This window comes from Aedes aegypti, chromosome 3 (assembly GCF_002204515.2).
Source record: "Aedes aegypti strain LVP_AGWG chromosome 3, AaegL5.0 Primary Assembly, whole genome shotgun sequence".
NCBI classification, from domain to species: Eukaryota; Metazoa; Arthropoda; class Insecta; order Diptera; family Culicidae; genus Aedes; species Aedes aegypti.
In genome coordinates, this window is record NC_035109.1 from 316,245,615 (window position 1) to 316,272,089 (window position 26,475).

The window sequence follows — 26,475 nt, forward strand, 5'->3', positions numbered from 1 at the left end:
TCCTCGAATTATTTCATCAGGAGTTCCTTCAATAATATCTTTTGGAATTCCTCCAAAGGTTCCATCAGGAGCTCCTCCAGGAATTCCATCAGGAGTTCATATAGGAATCTTACCATGAATTTATCCAGGGATTCCATCAGGAGTTTTTCTAAAGATTTCATCAGAAGTTTCTTCAGAAATATAACCTGAAATTCTTCTAGGGATTATATCAAGATTGCCTCAATGAAATGTATCAGGATTTCTTTTAGGGATTGCATAAGGAGTTCCTCTAGGGATTCCATCAGGAATTCCTTCAGGATTCTTATCAGTAATTTCTTCAGAAATTTCAACAGGAGTTCCTCTAGATATTCCCTCAGAAGTTCCTCTAGAGATTACATCAGAACTTCTTTTAAGATGCTCCACTTGGAACTTCTCCAGGGATTACATCAGGAGTTTTTTTTACGTAGAACTACGTCTTTCTTCTCTATAAGGAGTGAAATAGGAATTTCAAAACCAAGAGCGTTAAATATTTGAAACGTTTATAACTTTTTGCTGGTTTAACGAAATACCTTGATTAGCACTTCAATCGAAAGACAAGACATCAAAGGTTCATGTCGTTCACTTACTGAATCCCACATACCTGTCCAAAACGTTTAATAGCTGTTTTAAAAAAGAAAGTTGATTTCAAGCAAATCCATAAATAGGGGTGCTAGAGGAAAATTGACGTCATTTGCTTTTCACTCTCCGATTGGATCGCATCTCAGCAGGCAACAGATCGGCTTGCTCTGACCGGGCGTGCTTCTCAGACACAGACATCGATAGCGGAGGCCCCCCTGTTTGTCTTGCTTCGCTCAAATCAAACTGTCAAGCGAGCGAGAGAAGATGCCATCCGAAGCCAAAGCCATCACCGCTGCCGCCGCCAAGAAAAAGAAGAAGAAGAGGAAGCCGTCCATCAGGAGAATTTGCGGTCGAACTGTGAACACGGTCGGGCGAGTCATTCTCGTTTTGCGGTTCACCGCTTGTTTGCGTTCACCCAGCCATCGTCATCGCCGCCGCAAATTCTATCAGCCGAGGAGCTGTTGACCCGCGCTTCAAGATTTCAACTCGTGATTAAATCAGCATTGGTGGTCAAGAAGCAATCCCGTTAGAAACAAATACCAGAAGCCCCCTGAGTTGCTGGTCCGAGGAACTGCTAATCTTCAAGAGAGAGCAATAATTCCAGATTTCGACTTGTGCCCGGTGATCCACTACCCGTTGCTGTTGTGCGCCATCCACGCCATGAAACATTCAGCTGGTTTGTCGTATAAGCAAAATTGCTCAAATTTATACATTTGAGGTAAGGATTCCCCGTTTGACCATGCCAATTAACTGATAACATCCTGCAGTGTTGTTAATCTGTAAGAGCATCAAAGTTAGAAATTAGAAGAAGAATCTTTGAAGGAAACACTGGAAGAATTTATAAAATAATTTATTGAAGATTCCCTAGAAGAATCCTAGGAGAATCACCTGGGAGAACCTCTCGAATAATTGCAAGCGGAATCTCTAAAGAAATTTCCTACACACGGGATTCGTGTAGGAAAATGTTTGAATTCTTTCGCATTATTTCTTGTGGTATCCCTGAAAGTTTTCTGGTGGAATCCCTGGAGAAACTCCTTGATGAATCCTTGGAGAAATTTTGGGACGAATCACTGTAAGAGTTCCTGGAGTAAATCTCGGCATGTATTTCTGTAGGAATTATTGAAGGAATTACTAGCAAAAATCGTGTAGGACTCCCTGAAGCAATCCCCACAAGAATGTTTGGATTAAATACTGAAGGGTTTTTTGAAGGTACTCCAAGGGAAATCACTGGAAGATTTTTGATAGGAGCAATTCCTAGTGGAATTTTTGAAGGAATTTCTGTATTAATTTCTTGGGAGGGATTCATTGAGCAATCTCTTTAAGAATTTCTGAAGGAATTCCTGGTGGAATCGCAAGAAAAGAATCATTATTGAATCTGTTTAGAAATTCCTTAAGTTTCGCTGGAGGGATTCCTAAATAAATCTTCGGTGCATTTTTAGGTGGAATACTTGGAGGAAGCATTATACAACCCTTGGGAAGTTTTTGGATAAATCCCTGAAGCACTCTGTAGAAAAAATACAATAAAGAATCGCTGAAGAAATTCCTTTTGGAATTTCTGAAGCAACTCCTAGTGGAATATAAGGAGGAGTCCTAGGAGGAAGCCCTAAAAAAAGTCCTGGTGAAATCCTTGGAGGAATTAACTTCTGATGAATTTCTTGAGAAGTGTCTCAAAGAATTCGTGATGTGATTCCTGAATAATGCATGATGGAATCCTTGGAACTAACTTCTAGAAGAATTCCTGAAAGAATCTTTGAATAAATTGTTATAGCTATCTCTGGAGGAATTCTTGCAGGCAGCCTTGGAGTTAACATCGAAAAAATTACTGCAGAAATCACTTGAGGTATTTTTTGATTGATCTTTGATTGGGCTGCAAAAATAATGAATCAGTGGAGGAAATCCTAAATAATTACTAGATGAACATTTGAAGGACTTTCTGGAAGAATGCCATCAGAACGTATGCCTGAAGAATTTTCCCCGGTGAAATTTCAGGTTGAAACTGTGGATAGATTTCTAGAGGAATAATTAATAAAATTCCTGGTAGAATCCAAGGAAGAATAGCTGGTGGAATTTCTAGTATAACCTATGGATTTCTGGAAAAACTTCAGACAGAGACCCGACAGAAACCCGCCATAATTTTGGAGTTTTTCCGGAATCTGCCGTTTGAATTGTAACTGGCATTCCTCATCAATATCCATGTCTTCCGGTACCTAAATTTTGAAAGTTCTGCTCTTCCTCACTACGATCATTGCACAAAAATCGTAGAAATATGCCCACCCACAGCCACACAATTCGAATAAAAATAACAATCACTTATTCACTAGACTTGCCGAGATCATTCAAAACATGCGAAGAAATATAGTGTTGCTGCAACGAACCTTGACAGTCGGTCAAACGGTTGCAGCAACATAAATCGGTTTGACTAACATGAGGGCGGAGTCAATGTTGGTCAAACCGTCTGAGCGTCTGTGGGCTGCATTACACTTGAGGTCGAAATACGCGTATCAGTCAAAGGATACAAACTCTAGCGGATTTATATGGTATAAATACTAAATTCGGGTTTTCATTTAAGATATGTGTGTTCAGGCGAATGGATTGCAAACTGGTGAGCTCGTTTCATGCTTATGATAACAAATTTTTATCGTAGCAACGTTACTTTTATTTTATTTTCAAAAAAAAAAAAAACTATGGATGGTTCGTCACTGCAAGTGTCGACATGAAACCTTATTCCTGTTTCATATAATTTTAATAAACACAAACTTTTTTCGTAATTAACAAAAATAATGGATAGTTCAACAGGCGCGTGATTCAACAGGGTCATTTGAATCTTTCTGATGACATCAGGCTTGTTTTGGAGTCAATTGAAACTTTATTCAACAATCACATGCTTTTGAATAAACTAAAGCATATTAAAAAAATTATTGCCAATAGTATTTTATTATTTATCCAGAAATTACCCCTCTATCAAATATTAATTCTTCTTTTGAGTTTAACTTTTGGAATCGATTTTTGCGCTGGAGATTTTGATATATTTAGTAAATTATTATAAGACGTGCTGCTATAATGATTATTACTTTAGAACCTGCCAATTTTCAACATATTTTTTTTTTGCAAACATAAAAAAATATTATCTTAATCACAAATTTTCCCTTCTTTCGATAATAGACGGTGTTTTGATGTACACTTCCAAAATTGCAATTTATATGGAATCGTTGAAAATTTTTGCAAATATTTTCTTTTAAAAAGGTGTTGTTTATTTGAGTTATGCTTTGAGAAGACTTTTTTGCGTTAGAGCCTTAAACATTTAAAACGAAAAAAAAATCCGATATCGGCTATTTTTGCATTACACTGCACTAATAGATCTTTGGATTAGAGCTTTTGATATTTTGCAAATAAATTTTCCCTTCTTTTATCAAGTAATTTTCATCAAATTTTACGTCCAAACTGGGCCAGAGCTTCGTCTGCACCGAAATATTCTATGAGATAAGATACTCTATGTTCTGGAATGCAGAGAACATTTTTCTCCCGAAAAGGTCTTCCACCAGACCCGTCACGAGTTAAATTTAGTAATGCTCTTTAATGTCACATTGATGCTATGGGCTCGGTGGTGTTAATCTCAGTAAAAGCTTTAAAATTGATTCTAAGTCAATCATTATGCCAAACGGCAATTATGCCAAATGACCATTATACCAAACGACTTAATGCCAAACGGCTTTATGCTAAACGACCTTATGCCAAACGACTTTATGCCGAACGATTATACCCGAATCATTCAAAATTATGAATGTCGACATAGGGAGCCAGATCCTATTCTTGGCACTTTTGATTCACTTCGCCAGTGGGGTTTTTCGACAGCTACTGAGCTCATATTTTGCTACAACATGCGTCGTATTGCAGTGCTTATTATTGCAAAGTTTCAAACAATTCGGCCGAGAAAAACCCCTTATGCCAAAGTGAATCATGTAAGTGCCCAATTAGCTCTGCACCCTACTTTTTAACTTTCTACCAATATCTTTTCATTGCGAGTCAAAAAAGCACTATCAGATCTCTTTCTTCTCCTCACCAATGAACACCATTCCACAATCATCGCGATGCAGAAATATTTTCGGTCTCTTGAAGCAACAATCGTTTCAACTATATAGGAAATCTTTCATGTTACTACAGCTTATGTTTCTAGCTTGAACACAATAACAGAAACTTATGCTTGCCAGTGATGCTTTTGTCCTATTTGAGACGAAACGCCTAGAAAAAGCAGATGTCTAACGAGAATCTAATTGTCACATAAAGAAGTTTCCGCAATTTTTTTGTTGACAAAACAATCCAAGCCATTGAAGTAAACCTAATTTGAATATTGCTGAACCTTGTTACAGATTGACAACAATGGCCATCAAAATCGAATTGCCGCCGTCAGTAGATTGTTTCTCATTTTACTTGCACTGGCTTTTTTCCAGAACCTCGGCCAGCTTAAACAAAATGAAACATTCATTATGCTCCAATAGAAGGCGCCCATCCATGGTGAAACCAGCGAGCAGCGGGAGTGAAAAAAAAACTTTGCCAAGAAGCCTTGTAATTCAATATGCCACGGGTAATTACCGGAAAAGGTTTTTGACACACTGCCCATTTTGCTCTCGGTCAAACCGGTCCGGTTTTCGGTGTGGAGAATATTGATTTTCCCTTAATCACCTTCGTTCGCCCTCCGTACATATGCTCCAAACATCGTCACCTACCCTGCCTGACCCTCCCGACCGCGTGTCTTACATAATTAATGGTGTAATCTTGTAACGTGCTGAAGGCTGTCAGGAAGCAAAGGGATAAAGGTCATGCATTAAATCATCTACGTCTATCGTCGATCTAGGCGGGAACATTTTAAAATTCAAAGTTTGCAAACAAACACTCGAGTTGCTATTTTCGTGAACACAGGTCGAATTTGAGTTGGAGCGGTTTGCCTGAAATTATGGTAGATAAAATTTGAGCGATGATTATTGTGCCTGGCACAAAACGCTATTATTTGACAATTTCGATATAGGGAGACTTACGGCTTCGGCACCATTCGACTATTACCGGCAACCAAATTTCAAACGCCAAATAGAAAGTATTTTTCTATCAAAATACATCAGTGGAAACATTCAGATGATTCTTTGTTCTGCCCGCTTCCCGCTGGCGAGATTTCCGAGACTAAACAAACGATATCGCCGAAGATGTCATCAATTCATATGAGCACGCCTAAAAATGCGACTGATTTGGAGCTGCCGAAGAGATTCACCAGCAGTTGTTATGGGAAAGTTGCCGAAGAGATTGAGGCTGCCGACAATAGTCACACTGACAAGGGATGTTCGCAGCGTTGTAAAAACGTTTCCAAAAGCATTTTGACAAGTCTGTCGGTGTGAATCGATAGAGGATTGAGCAACGCATAAATGTAAATAGACAAACACGGAATTTGTATGCTGATGTCCGAGAAAGTTACAAAAGAAGCATCGGCTTACGCTGCCGAAAATACGTAAGTTCCCCTAAATACCGTCACAGTGACAATAAAAATTAGCAACTTTTTTTATTTTGCAGATTAAGCAAACTCGGAACATCCTCGTCCTTGAACAACGAAAAAATCCAATCCTACCGTTTTGTCTCAAATTCCGAACACTCGACTTTTTATAGCGGTTTTTCAAGATTTCCTTTATTTAGTTAACATCTATACAGATAACACTGAATCAACAATTTCACGCCACAATACTCGGTTCGTGGCCGCATCTCTCCATCCTCGGTTCTGCCCCACGCTCGCCAAATCGATACGCACTTGATCCGCACACCTACATCGTTGCGCTCCACGCCTACTTGTACCAACCGGATCCGAAGCGAACATCGTATCCTTCCAGTTTTAGCCACCTTCTGGATACTGGGTTCGCCGTAGAGTTGGGCGAGTTCGTGGTTCATCCTTCGCCGCCACACACCTGCATACCGCCAAAGATCGTCCTAAGCACCCGACGTTCGAAGACTCCAAGTGCTAGCAGCTCCTCCTCGAGCATCGTCCACGTTTCATGCCCATAGAGGACTACCGGCCTTATGAGCGTTTTGTACATGATGCATGTGGTGCGGGCGTCAATCTTTTTTGACCGCAGCTTCTTCTGGAGGCCATAGTAGGCCCGACTTCCACTGATGATGCGCCTTCGTATTTCACGGCTAATGTTATTGTCAGCCGTCAGCAAGGATCCAAGGTAGACGAACTCTTCGACCACCTTGAACGTATCCCCGTCTATCGTAACACTGCTACCTAGGCAAGCCCTGTCGCGCTCGGCCCCACCAGCTAGCATATACTTTGTCTTGGTCGCATTCACCACCAGTCCAACTTTTGCTGCCTCGCGTTTCAGGCGGGTGTACAGGTCTGCCACCTTTTCAAATGTTCGGTCGACGATGTCCATATCATCCGCGAAACAAACAAATTGACTGGATCTCGTAAAAATCGTACCCCGGCTGTTGAGCCCGGCTCTCCGCATAACACCTTCTAGCGCAATATTGAACAACAGGTACGAAAGTCCATCACCTTGTTGTAGTCCCCGGCGGGATCCAAACGAACTGGAATATTCGCCCAAAACCTTTACAAAATTTTGCACACCCTCCATCGTCGCTCTTATCAGTCTCGTGAGCTTCCCGGGAAAGCTGTTCTCGTCCATGATTTTCCATAGCTCTACGCGATCGATACTATCGTATGCCGCCTTGAAATCGATGAAAAGGTGATGCGTTGGGACCTGGTATTCACGACATTTTTAGAGGATTTGCCGTACAGTAAAGATCTGGTCCGATGTCGATCGGCCATCAACGAAGCCGGCTTGATAACTTCCCACGAACTCGTTTACTACAGGTGACAGACGACAGAAGATGATCTGGGATAATACTTTGTAGGCCGCATTTAGAATGGTGATCGCTCGAAAGTTCTCACAATCTAACTTGTCGTCTTTCTTATAGATGAGGCATATTACCCCTTCCTTCCACTCCTCCGGTAGCTGTTCTGTTTCCCAGATTGTGCCTATCAGCCGGTGCAGACAAATGACCAGCCTCCCCAGGCCCATCTTTATGAGTTCAGCTTCGATACCATCCTTACCAGCAGCTTTGTTTTCTTGAGCTGGTGAATGGCATCCTTACCCTTCCTCAAAGTGGGGGCTGGTTGGTTTCCATCCTCCGTAGTACTGATGAAGGCATTTCCTGCGTTGTCTAGAGCTTCATTGCCTGTGCTTTCAGCGCCATTCAGGTACTCGTCGAAGTGCTGCTTCCACCTTTCGATCACCTCACGCTTGTCCGTCAAAATGCTCCCATCTTTATCCCTGCACATCTCGGCTGGCGGCACGAAGCCGTTGCGGGATGTGTTGAGCTTCTGATAGAACTTGCTTGTTTCTTGAGACCGGCACAGCTGTTCCATCTCCTCGCACTCCGTTTCCTCCAGGCGGCGTTTTTTCTCCCGAATGAGGCGGGTCTGCTGTGGCCGTTTCCGTCTATAATACTCCACGTTCTGCCAGGTCCCTTGCTGCAGCAGGACCACCCGCTCTGTGTTCTTCTCCTCCAGAATCTGCCCACATTCCTCGTCGAACCAATCGTTCCGTCGACTCCGTCCCACGTACCCGACGTTGCTCTGAGCTGCATTGTTGATGGCTGCCTTCACTGTTCTCCAGCAGTCCTCAAGAGGCGCTTCATCCAGCTCACCCTCTTCCGGTAATGCAGCCTCGAGTTGCTGCGCGTATGCAGATGCGGTATCCGGTTGCTTGAGCCGCTCTAGGTCATACCGGGGCGGCCGTCGGTACCGAACGTTGTTGACGACGGAGAGTTTTGGGCGCAGTTTAACCCGAATAGGCCTGAGTGAAAGCAAAAATACTGAAACCCTCACCGCTCAGCGAATTCTTGACGGATTCAAATGATTTTTTGTCAGTTCACTGGCCCACATATCTGGTTTCTGGAAGTGGCCAGTGGAACTCTGAAATATTCCTGAGGCCGGAGTTATTCCGGCGAGTCACTGGGTCAGGTCGGGTATAAAAGGGCTATTTTTTGAGACATGCCAAGTTACCTTTATTTATTTGCAATGACAATCATTTTAATTTGCATAAATCATTAAGATCTGATATTCAACATTATAAATGAAGATTTTTGCACCGTTTAAAATATACCTGATGTGGCCATTCGGATGTAATGCCCGGAAGAACCGGTTGTAGATTTGTTGGATACTAAACCGTTTCAACTCTCGAAAAGTAGGAATCAAACATAATTGTGCACTAAAATGCGTTCCCATAAGCTTAGCACAGATGTTCAGATACAAATTGGCCTCTTTATTGTAAGTTTGAGGCGTCCCGGGACCCGAAAATGGCCATTTTTAGGATAAATCAAATGCAGGACTCATAGTTATCCAACTCAATCGTTTCTCAAAAGGTTAACACTGATGCAATTTTCTTAAAATTCCGTCAAGTAGTGGCCACATTATAGCCGATTCCGGAAATTATCTGTGACTTGAAATTTGCCAACCTTCAGGGGCACAAACGCACAGTACCCTTCTCACCCGACCTGACCCAGTGATCCACCGGAATAACTCCGGCCACAAGAATATTACCGAGTTTCTCTGACCACTTCCAAAAACTAGATATGTGGGCCAGTGAACTGACAAAAAATCATTTGAATCCGTTAAGAATTCGCTGAGCGGTGAGGGTTTTTAAATTTTTTTTCTGTCACTCAGGCCTATACGGGTTAAACATCACCAGATAGTGGTCAGAGTCGATGTTAGCGCCACGATAGGTCCTGACGTCGAAAATGTCGGAGAAGTGCCGTCCATCAATCAGAACGTGGTCGATTTGCGATTCTGTCTGCTGTGGTGGTCTCCAGGTGTATCGGTATGTAAGGCTGTGCTGGAAGTATGTGCTACGGATGGCCATATTCTTGGAAGCAGCGAAATCAATTAGTCGTAAGCCGTTTTCGTTCGTCAGCTGATGGGCGCTGAACTTTCCGATAGTCGGTCTGAACTCCTCCTCCTTCCATCTATAGAAACTAGATATGTGTACCAGTATACTGACAAAAACATACAGTATTGGACAAAACATTTGCAACTTTTTCGATTTTCCATACAAAATGCCCAACTTTGGTAAGCTAGATCTCAGTTATTTATGGACCGATTTGAATGAAACTTTCACAGAACATCAGATATAACTTGAATTTTAACATATATTTTTGAATAATTTTTCCAATCACGAGTTTATAAGTAATAACGGTTTGACTAAAGTGTAATTTTCGACGAAAAATTCAAAACTTTTTATCTCAAAATCTGATCGCTCTACACAAAAACTGTCTTCAGCAAACTTATTCATCTCGTCAAAATCTACAACTTTGCTGAAGATACCATGAAGCTATTCCTTCAATATTTTTAGTTATGTCAATTTTAAAAAATCGTCAAAAAATTTACTTTAGTCAAACCGTTATTTCTTATAAACTCGTGATTGCAAAAATTATTCAAAAATATATGTTAAAATTCAAGTTATATCTGATGTTCTGTGAAAGTTTCATTCAAATCGGTCCATAAATAACTGAGATCTAGCTTACCAAAGTTGGGCATTTTGTATGGAAAATCGAAAAAGTTGCAAATGTTTTGTCCAATACTGTATTTGAATCCGTTAAGCATTCACTGAGCGATAAGGGTTTTTGCGGTTATTTAAGCCTATACGGGTTAAGTGAAACTAAGTCAATTTTGTTAAAAATACAAGCTAAATCCAGATATTTTTCCATAATATGTTCTCACAAGATGATGATAGGTATATATTTAGAGGTTGTGCTACTTTTCTCCGAATTTCAATTCCCCGAATGTCGTTTCCCCGAACGCCAGTTCCCCGAATATCCCATTTCCCCGAATAGCACACCTTCCCGAAAATTTGTTGGCACTCATATCTGTCAAAAGGTTATACATTTCATTATGGTGAACGTACTGGTCATCTGATATGCACCCTTCTTTATTTGATTGGCGGTTCTTACGAGTTTTGCCGTCCTCAGAATTTGTTGCAACATGTGTATAATTGAGAGACTCTATGACACTACCCCGAACGCCACTACCCCGAACACCATTACCCCGAAAGCCATTACCCTGAATGGGTCACTACCCCGAACGCCATTACCCCGAATGTATAACATTTTGAGGCTTATGCTAGTTATAGAGAAGGAAGATAATTGTACGATTCCTTATATGAGTATTTAACGAGTTTAGCTCAGCTATGTATTTTTCAAATATCAGAAGATAAAAAAGCAGCTTGTTTTTTAGCAAATATTTTTTTCATACTAAGTTTTCTTTGGATTTGTCCTCTAATTTTGGGGAGATTCGCACAGCCACATTGCAAAGCTCTGAAGAACAGCCTTTCCAAAAAAGAAGGGTGAATTTATTATGAAAAGCATAACTATAATATGCACAACATTAAGATGTAGTAAAGTCTCTTATTGGAAATCGATACCCACTTCTTTTACTCATTTTTGTAGGTGTCAGGCTACTAGCATTAAGATCTCCGTAAAGATTTTGTTTCGTAAACGATGGCGATGGATGATCACCCTGAGATAGTCACTGCAAGTGTTGTTCTATGGAACACGCTTAAAGACAACCTGATAGACAATTGTGCCGCTATAGCTAGGAAACGTTAATACACTTGTACATGTCTGAAAAAACGGCGGCCTCTGATTGCCGCTACTGTTAACACTTTTGTTGATTTGTGGGATCATTAGTTTAGAATTTCGATGAGATAACCACATATATACATATATATTGTTTTTGATTCAAGACAATGAAGAAATTATGATGACAGAAAAGTAGTGAGCAAATCTATAAGAGACCTGTCTGTTTTAATACAAAAAAAATAAAGAAGGGAAAATTTCTGATTAGAATTATAGCAGGATTCACTTAAGTGAATACCTTCAGGATATATTCCTTTAAAAAAGCTGTTCTATGTGGAAATACTAAACTAGCTTATCAAACGAATACTTGAAAGAACAGCCTATTTAAGAAAAAAGGGCAAACATCTGGTGAAATGTTTGCAACTATGACGTGAATGATCACTGTAACAACGTGATTATATGGAACCTCATAAGAAAGGAAGATATTTGTTTAAAAACAAAATTGAATTATGAACACCACCAAGAAGTCCAAATACCGGTGATAACGCAGCTGTTCAGCAAGACCATATTGAGGGTTACGGGTTCGAATTCCTCCGGTGGCGGATCATATGCATTGAACATTTCCTTGGCGTCCCTGGGCATTAGGGTGCGGCTTATTTCTCAAAAGTTCTCAAAACCAAAAATTCGTATGCTCTACTGAATTCTGATCACATTAAAAGAGAAACCTCAAAATCTAAACCAAAAATATTGAAATTTAGAGGTGGCGCAAGCGTCTTGAAGGTAAATTTTCAGATTATGAAAAATGACCTTCAGTGAAGTAAACATAACTTTGTTATTTTTCAACCGATTTTGAAACTTTTAGCATCAATACCTTCAAAATTAAATTAAATGTTCTATAGAGCTTTTACTATAGAACATCAAATTTGTCTAAAATCAAATATAGTTTAAGTTACAAGTAATTTATTCAATTTTTTTTCCTAATTTTTCTAAAAACTTCAACTTTGTTTGACCATAACTTCATGATTACTCAGTCGATTCCAAAAACAATTCACTAAAAAAAATGTCTTGACCAAGTTTTTCAGCAAAACTGAACAAAAACATGATTTTTTAACGAAAAATGCCAGTTTTTTATTTTTTTGCCAGTTAAATATTATCTCTCAAGCTGAAACTGGTTTTTCTTATTTGTTTAACTTTTGTGAATGACTTTGCAACAATTTTTAAATAATTCTGCAACAAAAATATTTTTGCGTATGTAAAATATATATGCACTATTCAACTCGTAATTAAGGCAAGATGCTTTATAAATTTAAGTTTAATAGAAAAAATGCAATTTCCGGCGAAAAAACTTAAATAATCAATAAAAATTTAATTTTTTCATTGAAAAATCATGTTTTTGGGTAGTTTTTGTTGAATAACTAAGTCAAAACCATTTTTAGAAAAATGTGTTGTATGAACAGTTTAAAAACAAATAAATTTTCTTCAAAAATATGCAAAAAGATTCGGTATCGATTGAGTAGTTATGAAGTTATGGTCAAACAAAAATGATTTTTTTAGTCAAATGGGGAAAAATTTGGTTAAAAGTATTTTTAACTAAGACTAGTTTTAATTTAGACAAATTTGATGTTCTACAAAGTTTTTACAAATTTAATTTTGAAGGTTTTTATGCTAAAAGTTTCAAAATCGGTTGAAAAATTACAAAGTTATGTTTATTTCACTGAAGGTCATTTTTCATAACTTGGAAATTCACCTTCAAGACGCTTGCGCCACCTCTAAATGTTAATATTTTTGGCTCATATTTTGAGGTTTCTCTTTTAATGTGATTAGAATTCAGTAGAGCATACGAATTTTTGGTTTTGAGAACTTTTGAAAAATAAGCCGCACCCTACTGGGCATAAAGGCACATGTATAAGAATGGTAAATTGACAAGGAATGCTGTCAGTCAATAAAAGGCTTATTTTATAAAAATCCCATTCACAAATTTCATAACCCTGAAGGAGGCAAAAAATGTTGTGGGGTGTTGTCTTCAAAATGGGGCTGTAACAATATGTAGAATTTCCATACAAAAAATGGTATGAGGGGGTGGGTAGGTGTCAAAAATGGCAACTTTTGGCGTTATGAAATTTGTGAATGAACCCTTGAACTACGAAAGTGCCCACTGAGCTGATAAACAGGCACTGTCTCAGAAAGAATGAGAGGAAGATAGTTGCCAACACGATATTTTGAAAGAATAACTGACATATAGAAGAAGGGAAAAGAAGGGAAAATGAATATTTTACCGACGAATTTTTCGTGCCATTAATTACCAGCTTTCATTAGAGACGCATTTTTGCCCTCAAAATAAGATACAGCACTATATCTCATACTATTCGGGGTAATGGCTCATTCGGGGTAGTGGCGTTCGGGGTAATGGCTTTCGGGGTAGTGACCCATTCGGGGTAGTGGCGTTCGGTGTAATGGCGTTCGGGGTAATGGGATGGAGCCGATTGAGAATTACCAAATACCTCCTTCTTTTGATTGCTTAACGTTCTTTCTAATTCCTGCCACAGAAAACTATTATAACACGTTCGGGGAACTGACATTCGGGGAAAAATAGCCCAATTCCTAAGATTTAAGAATCAATTTACCGATAAACAAAGTATTTAACACCCGGGTTAAATTATGTAGAATTCATAAAATATCATATTTATTACAATCACAATGAACTTATGTATTTTTCCAAGAAATTATTCAAAAAAATCGTGGAGGTCGCTTTTATTCTGGCGCTAAAAAGATCGTTATAAGTAATCATAAAATAAATATTTTTTCAAAAATGTGTCGACCTGTGACAATTCTGGGATTATGCCAAAGGCTTCAAAACACAACATGTTGCATCAAAAAAGCATTTATTCATTCGTGATCATGGCAATTTTTTTTTTGATTGCTAAGACCACCCTTACCCCGTCTTCTCCTATCTGTTTGAATTCTACACATCTAACATATTTTCATCGTTTTTCAACCAAGAAAAAACAATTTCTTCAATGATATAATTAGAATTGTTTCGTATCTTATAAGTTTTTATGTAATTAAAATTCTACAAAACTATTAAATATTTGTCTATCATTAATTTTCTCAAAAGTGCCTGTGATTTTTTTTCTACTACGATGTTTCTTAAATTCGTCTACAAAACCTTTTCACAAAATTCCCCATTTATTCAGAATGTTAATATAAAAATCCTACGATTCTCTCTGTATTCGTTCTGGGACTCTTCCAAAAATGAATTCATAAACTATTTCATGAGTTTTTCCATTTTTCTCTCTAGTTTCCACAGATAACTCCCAAAAACCCCATCGAAGAAATTTCCAGATAGGTGTACTGCCCATAAAGGCATAACTGTCCCATATGGAACATGTAGGCATTGAGCAAACAGCGCTCAAAAGTTTAAGTTTGCCTTCTCATACAAATGTTCATAACTTACTGATACATTTCTTCATGCCTTATTCACTTAAAATCACCACACAGAAAACTCCATCACTCTTATATTGATCAGCATAGAATATAAACTTGAACACAACTCACATTTTGCTATTGCTATTTGGGCTGAAAGTTCATATAGAGACTGTTATACCTTTATTGCTCAATATGGGACTGCATGAACTCCATTTTTTTCCACAACATCAACAAAAGGTGATGGTTTAAAAATCCATGTACGACAGTTATGCTTCTATGTGCAATTTATTTGTATTTGATTCGAAATAAATACATAACTATGAATGATATAGACTTCCCGTAATGAATTGCCTACCTCTAGACAAAGTTCATGGTTCATGACATATAAATTTCAAATATACGAAACATGGACAAATTTGGCCTTTTCATTTGAATTCAATGTAGGGCTTATCATATTATTATTATTATTATTATACATAAATGCATATAATGATATGCATTTATGCAGTTAAAATACATAAGTGCATTTCATTTATATGCACTTATGCATTTCAACTGAGAAACGACTAACAGCTTGACAATAAAATTTAATCATCTCGGCAATATTAACTATTCACCAAATATGCGATACGAGCTGTACAAAATTTCAGTCTCAAACAAGCACTTTTGAGTTCTTGATAATTTTCAGAAATTTTAATTTCTTTCCATACCACCATAAAATGCACACTTGGTATTTACTCATTGCCTACTTTTGTCGAACGTAACGAATATACAGATACGGCAGTGTAAGTGCCGACAAAAACTCTTGGTAATATTTAAATAGCATAAAAAACATATCAATTTTTGTAATTTCATAAAAATTTCTGTACGGTTGAACACTAAAAATGTATACTCACTATAGGTTCACGTTGTCTTAAGTGACTTATAGGTGACTATTTGAACTATGGTTGCATGGATTGCATCACTTACCAAGGTGCATCCTGATTATGTAACTTTTGAGCCCTCCCCTCTAACAAATTCTTCCCTGTGTCAACCATGGAGATGTAGAGGTGACCTCGGTCTCTTGTAACAATGGGGACATCACTCGTAATCCTTCCTTTCCCCGTTGACCGTAGGGACGTGGTCGGCGCTGTTATTGACCTTGAAGTTCTCGAAAGAAGTGTACATTGAAGATGAAAAGCTACCCCCAAGCTACATTCTGGTCAATCACGGAGTAGCAACTACGTATTGTACGGTCATCATTGCTTAAACTTATGCTCATAAATGGACAATGCTGAATTCAGAACCACGACAAAAGTATTCTGTAGTGTACTGGGGTCACGACGTTGTCCAATTTGATAAATGTGATTATTTTTATTTTAGTTTGATTATTTTTATAGTAGTTTAATTGCGAAACGTGTGAAAATTGTTGACTGTGATCATTTAAACATAATTTGAATTAGTTGCCCATTCTGGAACCCCGTTACCGGTTCCGCCAGGGCCCCTTTGGGGATATTTCTATTTTATGTTTAAAACATACCGTGAAGATTGAACTCGTTACCAACAAATGCGGCCACTCCAGAGCACTAGGTACAAGTTCCGCCAAAGTTTCTTTGGAAACATTTCCGTCATATGTACAAAACGTGCTGTGCCATGAATTCTGAAAAATGATCAAATGAATCTAGGATAAACTGCATAAAAACTTATGTGTCCTCTCTTCTTTTCTGCAATTTTGTGTAAAATCTCTCAGATCAGATGATTTCTACGATCTCTGGAAAATCAGTCTTGAAGATCTTCAACAATATGCCAACAACTTTGCCAGGAATGTACAGAGCAAATAATTAAAACTCAGCAGAGAACTGAAAAGAACTTCGTTTAGACCATCATCGGAAATCCAACAGAAACCCTCAAAAGGTTCTGGCTAGAATGGTACCAAGAATCTGTAGTGAATCTCATAGAATTTATCAAGGCCATCAAAAGATTTCTCCATCAAAAACTCAGGGTTTCCCAATAAAATAAAACAAAAACGGAATCCGTCATGAAGCTCCCCTTGAACACACTATAAGTAATCACTGTAATGTATGATGATCTCCTTTCCGCATACCCACGTTTTGCATATTAACTGTTGATAATCATTTTGACAGTTTAAATAGACAAAACAGTCTAAGTATTATTCAAAAAATATTAAATTCTACCAAACCTCCATTTCGTCAAAAACCCATCCGACTAAATGTATGTAAGACAATTATACATATGCCATATACCAATCGCACCGCTCCTTCACAAATGGAGGAACTCCAAGTGCAACAAAATAAAATTTTTGATTTGAATTTGCTTTGAAGAATCTCTTCAGAAATTAAACTACAGTCGAAGCGCGTTATAACGACATCGCAAGGGACCGTCGCAATAGAGAAAAGTCGTTATAGAGAATAGATATAACATTGAAATATAGAGCTTTTGTCGTTATAAAAGTTGTCGTTATAACGAGCTTCGACTGTACAATCGAGCCAGGCAATTTTTCGCAAAGGGTTTTCCTACAAATATCCCATGAATCTAGCAAAGCAACCACTAAGGGCTTTACTTGGAATACGTCTAGAAACTCAAAAAAATATAATCAAGCATTTCAAAAGAAAATATCCCCAAACAGCCCTGGTGAAATCAGTGCCAGGTGCTCTGGAGTAACCATATTTGTTTATAGCTAATTTATCTCTCGTTTATTGCCATGTTCTTTCGAATTCACGAAGATTGAGCCGTCGCATGGCATGTGTTGAACATAAAACGGGAATGTTCCCGAAGAAGTCCTAACGGAACCTGTCCCAGATACTCTGGAGTAGCCACATCACTTGATACCAAGTTGATTCTTCCTTCATTGACCTAATCTTTCAAATTCACGAAGATTGAGATGTCGCTCGGTATATTTTGGGCACAAAACGAAAATATCCCTGAGCAGTTCCTAGCGGAACCTTTACTATTTGCTCTGGAATGGCAACTTTAGTTGATACCAAGATGATTCTTCCTTCTCAAAATTGACAAAATGGCAGCTATTTGAAAATGCCATGTCTGGGGTCGGTGACGTAAAGGTTTATCATGCTCATCAACAAACTCTCAAAAGACAATCAACTCTAGAGTCGGTATTTAAGTAGTTACAGTGGGATTCCAATTTTGGCACTCCCGACTTTTGAAATAAAAGAGTCCGCTTTTGTAAACATTTTTGATTACGATTAAAATATATAAATGTTTGTACATTTCATCATTTTTTCAATTAATTCAAATACATCAATATTCAATATCCATCCAAGTATTGAGGTTCCTACATGTACTCTATCAATGCAGGAAGGTAACTTATTCGTAAACTTTCACAAATCATGCGTATCTGTGTATGTGTAAGCTGTCTCAATGGGTTTCAAAATCAATCAAAATTGTTCACAAACATTCATACTGAGTGGCCAGCCCACTTAGGTCTACCGATAGTTTATATATCTAACCTTTTCGTGCAAATTCATTGTGAAAGCGATTAAAAATCATGGGATGAGTATTAAAAATTTAAGATTATTTTTGTGCTTTAAACATACGCTTGAAATTAAACTTAACATTTTTTTCTTTTATTAGTATTTTTCCATAGAAAACGTTGTTGTTCAGCACATTGGTTATCTTTTTGATTAGCATCATGAAACGGGTGAGGAAAGAAGAAATGCAAAGTTAACAACATAATATCAATAAATGTTAGCAGAATTTGCTAAGTTTTCTCCATTCATTCTACTTCATGCTTTGAAAGTGTAATTTATCATCATAATAGAATTTAACTTCGACATATTGAAAGCAATATTGACAATTTGAAAGTTATGAAATTCAGTTCTTATAGTGGTGGTAGGTCAATTGGCATAAAGTCGTTTGGCATAATAGTCGTTTGGCATAATGAGTCTGAAATTAATAATTTCTCAATTTTCGTTTTTACGTTTCTATTGAATCTTTCTGAGGACATCAGGAGTCAATTGATACAAAATGACACTTTATTCAACAATCATTCGTTTTTGAATAAATTTAAGCATATTAGGAAAGTTATTACCAATAGTATTTTATTATTTAAAGATTTTTATATATTAAGCACAAATTTACCCTTCTTTTAATTGTTCTTTTTTTCTAAATATGATGTAACCATAATTATAGGTATGAAAACTGTTGATATAAAATTTCATTCAATTTCTCCTTCTTTTATGCATAGACTATTCTTAGTAGTTTTATTTTTGAAGTATTTTATTGTTTCCAACTGACAAAAGGGCAGCAATCGATAACATTCTGCTCAAATTATCACCGAAAAGAGAAATCGATTACTGCAGTTACTTCGATGGTTTGTGCTACTTTTCCCCGAATGTCGGTTCCCCGGACGCCAGTTCCCTGAATGCCAGTTCCCCGACTAGCCCACTTCCCCGAAAAGTTTTTAGCACTCATTGTCGTAACTTTATACATTTCAGGGTGGTGAACGAACTGGCCATCTAATATGCACCCTTCTTTATTTAATTGGCGGTTCTTTGGAGTTTTACCGTCCTCAGCATTTTTGCCAACATGTGTATAGCCGAGAATGACAGAATATTTCCTTCTTTTGACTGTTTATAGTTCTCTCTTGTCACCACTTTTCGGGGAACTGGCATTCGGGGAAAATTAGCACAATCACTTCGATGATTCTGACCGCACTTTTTTATGTCTTTTCGTTTTGCTATGCCGCAATAATTTTTGGCGTCCATTCTTCCCTCCCCTTGGTTATGCGATCTTGCCGCGATGGGAGGGCATAATCCATAAGCCCATATGATGGACACCAAAGGCGTAACCTGTAGTGGTGGTATCACATTTTGGAATTTTTTGCTTAAAGCCGCGTCATAATTTATATGGCATAGACGCAATAATATCTCAGATGTGATTCAACGGACATTCTGCGTCATTCATAGAATTGATGCCCAGTTCAAATAATTAATCTATTCGAAGTGGACGTTAATACTATTGGTGACGATCAGTTTGCCTTTTGCTAACCTGAATGATCCGTAGCCACTCTTACTATTAGCTAGCTAGACACATCGTTATTATTTTCGTCGTAGGGAATATTACTCTGAGGAAAATTACAAGTAGATTCACTGAGTAGAAATAAGTGGCGACAATCTTATTTTAATACGGTTTTTACATTGCCATAATAAGAAATACCTCTTTTGTAACAACGGTATAAATAATCTGATTCCAGCTTCATTTTCGCAAAATTTACAAATAGGAAGTAGGCGTTGTGAAGCATTGCATTTGCCATCGAAAAGTGAATCTTGTAGGAGACTGTAATAGAAGCATAAGGTAACTTTACTCTTAAATATTCACTATAAAATGACTATGGAAAGTAATACGCTAAGATCGATCATTAGGGTACACTTGCTAGTTTCGAGAAATTGTTGAATAGGCAAGGAAAGTGACTTTTTTCTTTAAGGATATATGAACGTAAAGACCTGAAATTAACTAGAACTATTACTAAACAGCCTGATTTTGTTGAGACTTGACGACAATTGACATTTAAGACTATTATCTTACGTAAAAGACAGGAGTAATCAGAATTGCACTTAAATGACAAATTAATCAAAACCGTTTCGACCAGTATTAGTAATGACACTACTACACTACTGTTTCAAAAAATTCGGATGGAGCTGCTGATTTTCACAATGCTTCCTTTTCTCAGAAGCAAGGGAATGTGGATGTTTTTGAAAAAGTACCACGTCACAATACTAATAAAAAAAACAGTGTTCATGTGGGCACCATAGCCTAGTCCGTCTGAGTATTGGTCCTGGTAGAGGGGAAACTTGGCGAATGCCAGACCGAGGGTTCAGCCTTGACAAGTTAAACTGTCAGGCAGCTCCAACTGAACACCAAAAAAAATATTTTGGCATCCATTCTTCTTTAATTATAAATTTTGCCTTCTTTTAAAAATAGACTGTTCTTTTATTTAAACTGCTTTAAATTTTATTTTCTAGTAAAGCTAAATGAGAACCATTTTGATATTTTGTTGTTTTATCAGTTCTTGCAAGGTGTGTTGTTAGAATGATAATTACTTTAGAACCTGCTAATATTCAACATATATTTTTTGGGGCAAACGCGTGAACTCCTTCCGAAATATGCTGGAAAAAATATTATTTCAATCACAAATTTTCCCTTCTCTAGACCATAGACGCAAGTTTTTATATTGAACCGTTGAAAAGTTTCACCATCACTATTTTCTTTTGAAGATGTGTTGTTTATTTGAGCTATGCTGTGAAATGATTTTTTTGCGTTAGAGCCTTAAACATTTTAAACGAAAAATAATCTGCTCTCGTATATTGGTTATTTTTGATTAAGTCGCATTGATAGATCTTTGGATTAGAGCTTTTGATATTTTGCAAAATAAATCCATTCTTTTATCAAGTAATTTTTATCGAGTGTTACGTCTGAACTGGAACAGATCTTGATCTGCAGATAAATATTCTATGAGCGTTCCCTTGATGAACAACTGCGAACTTTCTTTGCCAATTTACTGTTTTCAAATATGTATATCGCAACAAGCTCAAAGATACCCTATATTCTGAAATGTAGAGACCCGTCACGAGTTTTATTTAGTAATGCTCTTTAATGTCACAACAATTTTTGAAATTCTTAGCTTGGAAAATCTCTGAAAGAACACCACGCTTGTTTAGAACCTATCAAAATTTTTATGCTATGGGCTCGGTGGTGTTGATCTCGGTAAAAGCTTAAGATATGCCGATATTTATTTTAAGTCAATCATTATGCCAAACGGCCATTATGCCAAACAACCATTATGCCTAACGACTTTATGCTAAACGGCTTTATGCCAAACAACCTTATGCCAAACGACTCTATGCCAAACGGGGTACAATCTCTTATAATTAATATTGGTCCGAAAAAGTATCATTTTACGCGATTTTACGCGCTTACATGCAAGAAGTATACTGATATTTTTCAGGTTTGTCTGTGAAAAACCAACTGATTTTTATTGTATCGTACAATTTTCAATAATGGTCTACTTCGCTTTTCTTGTGCGTTTGGCGATGATGATGATGATATATCGTATATATTATGTAGTGTTGAAGGAAGGAAGATCATAATGATGATACAATGAGAAGAGCAGTGTTGGTAGACTCACACTCAAATCTAAATCATTGGGTTCTCCCGCAAGAGCAAACTTATTTGAGATCTTGCTCGCAAAACTCACGAATTTTTATGCTAAATCACTTGCCCACAATCATGCCGTGAATAAAATGATTCAATAATAAAATTCATCGGAAATCTGTCAAAACCGAATGTCAATGTTTGCGCTAGAAAGGTTTGATATATTTCTATCAGGAAAAAAACAAAGAATAAGTGCTTTGTGCGTAAGCCAATGAGTCAAACGAATAAGCCAACTCATTCATGATTTTTTGGCTGTTGAGCTTTGTAAGCTACAACTCAAGTGGGAAAAATCTCAAGAATTAAAAAAAAATTGAGATTATGTTACATATGTGATTATTGGTTTAATATTTCCCATACACACAAATAGTATAGATAAAATTTTCGAGACTTTATTGATGACATGGATGTATTGAAATGTGTGTGAAACATAAATTATATTTTATAGTACCGGCATATACATCCACAGCATTATTCTGCAACCGTTCTGAATACATGATGACCAATGATGGTTCAATAAGGATGTTGAAGATAAGGATTATTGAACTTATAATGTTTTCAGAATCAAATATTGAAACATAAAATCAGATTCCAATTTGGCTGAACATTTCGATCATGTTACCAAAATCGTTATCACATTGTACTCCTTCCACTTTGAGAAAAAAAAACATTACGAACTAGTTCACAATTAGAATGCACAACAATTGTAAACTAGTTCGTAATGTCTTTGAAGTAAACTTTCAAAATGTAACTACTTCAAAAATAACTACTATAGCTATTGCTCATGCATGCTAATCAAGCATCATTACAACTGTTAATAGTATATCAATATACTAAACTAAGTTAATTTTAAAACTACAAACTCAAAATGGAACAAGTATCGTTACCTGCTAACAATGATGTGTTAAGGGGGCACGATGTGGGCACGCACTAGGTGCGGCCAGGTATTGACTCGGGCCCCAGGAACTGGTTTGGACGGTGGGCCGTCCTGCCAAGAGATGGAAAAGAATACACAAACACCATTTAAGATTTCTCAGTCGGTTGCCAGACTTTGCCAACTCTGCACATTTACCTGTGACGCAAACAAAGTTCACAGACGCAGCGAATTCGGTCGCGGCGGCAACACTGTCGCAGCTGAAGCTCAACACAATCCGTTCTAAAGCAAAATTTTTCATGACCGCCCGTGTTTGATATCCAAGCCGGAATCGGAATCGAACATCGAACGCTGGGGCGGCAAGATGCACTCGCGAACTCGTGCAGGACGGGGTTTTCACTCGGCTGTCCTTTCACTCACTATTTCTTTTTGTTTCGCTAACTCCTCAGAATCTCTCTTCTTGCGTGTAAATATTCACCACTCACTCACTGACTTAGGGCTCTTCTTCGCAGCTTTTCGCACTGTAGTGTAAATGTCGCTACTAAACTATGTACAAATGCACTCCGGAAAATCAAAAATCAATCAGTTTTCAAACGGTTTTCTTTTTTGCGAACCATGATCAAACTGGACTCATCACAAACTAATACGGAAATACAAAACGTACCAATTAGCCAAGAGGAAATGAAAAAAAGAATAATTTCAACCAATGAGAATGAAATGATTCAAAAATTTCACACACAAAACTAAGAAACACTCGCAACTACGATTACGATCAAGAACTCTACAGCGGTAATAACTTGTTACGAGATTCTGCCCCGCGACGGATTCCACTCATCTTGTGGTCAACGTCAACGATGTTCTGAAATTGAACGGAAAGAAAAATCTGATCAGCAAAGGGCTCATTCATTTAAGTACATTTGAAAATTGGAGTGTGGCATTGAGATTTAAAACTGTTTCCATTTGTGGGAAGCCTTTTTAATGAGAGTCATACATTTGAAACAGCAGAACACATTTGAAGTACATAATCTAAATTTATGACGAATATTGTAGCGTTGTGTTTACAAATTACACATTATAATACCATAAACGTTTTCTAGACTAGAAATAAGTACCATTGTAATGGCTCCAGATTTTCCAAACCAGTTCATTGAAAGTTGCAATGCATGCGATGATACATTTGTAACTTTTTCGATGGTCGATGGTCAACTTTAGGGGGTTAGAGCTATAATGTATATACGGTAAAATCGCCACATAGAAGTCGCATAATAATGAGTGTGTAGCACAGGTAGAGTATTTACTGCCGTTATAAGCATAATTGTCATATGGTCCAACATATGCAACCGAGAAATTCTCCAGACTGTGTTGAGTTACTTTATTAAGGCTCAAGTGACATATGCCAAACAGAGCCACATGTGGGGAACCTGGTATGTAGCCAGGTCATCCAAAACCCCTTGAACTATTCTTCTGTAGACTTGATTTATTAATTCATGAAGTTTGATATGTCGTCAATTAGGTTTCAGAACCGCCAATTTTGCTAAATCATGAAGTTTGATGTGCATCAAGCCATGGAAAAGTGGTTACTGAGTCTTTACGTGGGGTTAACTCAGTACTACCGATGATAAATTCGGAATCTCCGTAATTCTCGAATCGATGACCGCGGTTCCAAAATCTAGAAGAAATTTGACCTTTAAACTCGATGGAAGTTCGTTAAAAACGAATGAGAAATAATATTTTGAAATTGGAAATTTAAATAAAATTTGACGTCAGATAGGCAAGTGTTAATATGAATGCACCCCTACATGGGAAGTAAAGCCAACTTAAGAAGAAGATATGCAAAACGATTCTCCAAAACCAAAGCCAGTCAAAACCTGCGTACTGAACATTTTGTTCGAGATTGGCACTGCGTGTGACAGTCATTCGGAGAAATTCAACAATGGGCCAAATTGACTTGGTTTGCTTTTTATTGAGTTTCCGAACAATGTTTATTTTTTGTAAGTGTTTTCTAAAATTATGAGTAAAAGTGAACTGTTTGATAGCAAAAACTTAAAATGCCCAACGAGTAACATGGGACAATTATGCGTATAACTGCAGTGTACTACGCACAAAGACACCTTGGTAGAACAGTCAAAGGATTGTGCTACCCAAAACCAAAGGCAAAATAAAAAACAAAACAAAAAACATAGATCAGCAGAAAGCTTGAAAAATCATATAAACTATTCATGAGCGAATCTCACTGAAACCAGGCCGCCATCAGCACACGGGGTTTCTAACCGGACTATTTTCATTTAATTCCACACGCCGAAATATGAAAAACCTCAAAGCTTTTCAAGTGATGGAGCAGTGGAATAGCCTGGAGGGGCTCTGAAAGGGGCAATTTTGTACGCATACAATATTATGAAATTCATTGAAAATTTGACAAAAATATTTTTTTCGGTTTTTATTTTGAAGTTCACTAACAGAATTGACATTAATATAAGCTTAAACTGTATGTTTATTATGCTATAAGCGTAACCAGGATGAGTTCTTCTTGGCACATTTTTCTTATAGAACCATATTTATGTAGTGTCAATATTCTTTTCACTTATTTATTTTCTCGTATCTTCCATAGACTCCGAGATAAGCAAAATGTTTTTTTCAGTAGTGCAATGAGAAAGGTTGTTCGATACGAATCTACTGCCAAAAAATGCTAACAAGCAATACCTCCTTTTTTTTCTCTCTGTTCGGATGCGCCACTGCGACCAGTATTTAGATCTATTGTGGCATTACCCGTATCCTTAGTGTATAGTGCATGTCGCATTACTCCATTTCCATTGATAGGTAATGAAGCATCGATTTCTGTACAGTTCTTGTTTTGATTCCTCAGATATTGATACAAATCGACTATGATGAAAAGGTCCCGCTATTTACACCCTTCATAGAAATTTACATCTCAGCGAAGGCGCGCCCCTTAGAAAACATAATCGATTAAATTTCTGAGAAACCAAATCGGTACTACTGATATTTGACCATGCAACGGAACTCTAGTCCCATTCTTGTTTCGCTTTTAGTTTAGTCCCAGAAAAATACTAGAAAAAAGGGGCTTTATGCTAGCAGTAGCGATGGGCGATTTTGAATCGATGTTCCGAAAATCGATTCTTTTGTTCCGATTAATCGATGTTTTGAATCGAAGTTAGGAGCACTCTAAATCAAGTGAATCAATTTTATTCATTCGATTTTTTGTTTCGATTCAAATGGATGAAATTTATAAGTATTTTTCAATGAGTAGATGAACCATGAACCCAGTTTTGAATCAGCATTGAAGTGCTTAATATCTGATTCTAAATTTCAAACGTTATTCGGTTAAAGGAAATTACAAATCATATGAAATAGCATTTTGTCTTATTTTAAGATATTGTTTTTATAAATGTTCATATGAACTTAAAAATCGAATCCATTCGAAAACATCGTCTCAAATAATTCGATTAAATCGATGAATCGATTCGACATATCAAATTTGAATCGATTCAGTAACATCGATGTTGTGGTCAAATTTGCCCAACGCTAGCTAGCAGCAAAACCGAATCAAGCTAGAAAATTTGTTTAGTAATCAGAATTCACGTGAGTCCTTGAATTACCAGTACTTACAGTCCTTGTTGAGTTAATACTCATGATTGTTATCCTGGCTTCAAGTGTAGTCTCGGGACTGACCAACTCCGACTCTTTAACCATCTGCTAGGTAAAATAGATTAATTTTCAGAAACTGTTGCCAGTAACAAGGACTTGGACCGCGAATCCTTGAATTACCAAAACATATTACCCTAGCC

The 26,475-nt window shown here is 37.4% G+C and overlaps 1 protein-coding gene across 13 annotated transcripts in view; it reads right to left on the reverse strand.

Annotated features, from left to right (window-relative positions):
- The window catches only part of LOC5567355 (sodium channel protein para), a 479,280-nt gene that overhangs the window by 319,255 nt on the left and 133,550 nt on the right, over window positions 1-26,475 (reverse strand). For all 13 annotated transcript variants that reach the window (XM_021852350.1, XM_021852351.1, XM_021852343.1 and 10 more), the window contains exons 4-6: window positions 23,412-23,531; window positions 22,871-23,312; window positions 22,686-22,786 (exon numbers count right to left, since the gene is read on the reverse strand). The gene's annotated coding sequence lies outside the window, so the exon portion shown is untranslated. The remainder of the gene's footprint in view (window positions 1-22,685; window positions 22,787-22,870; window positions 23,313-23,411; window positions 23,532-26,475) is intronic.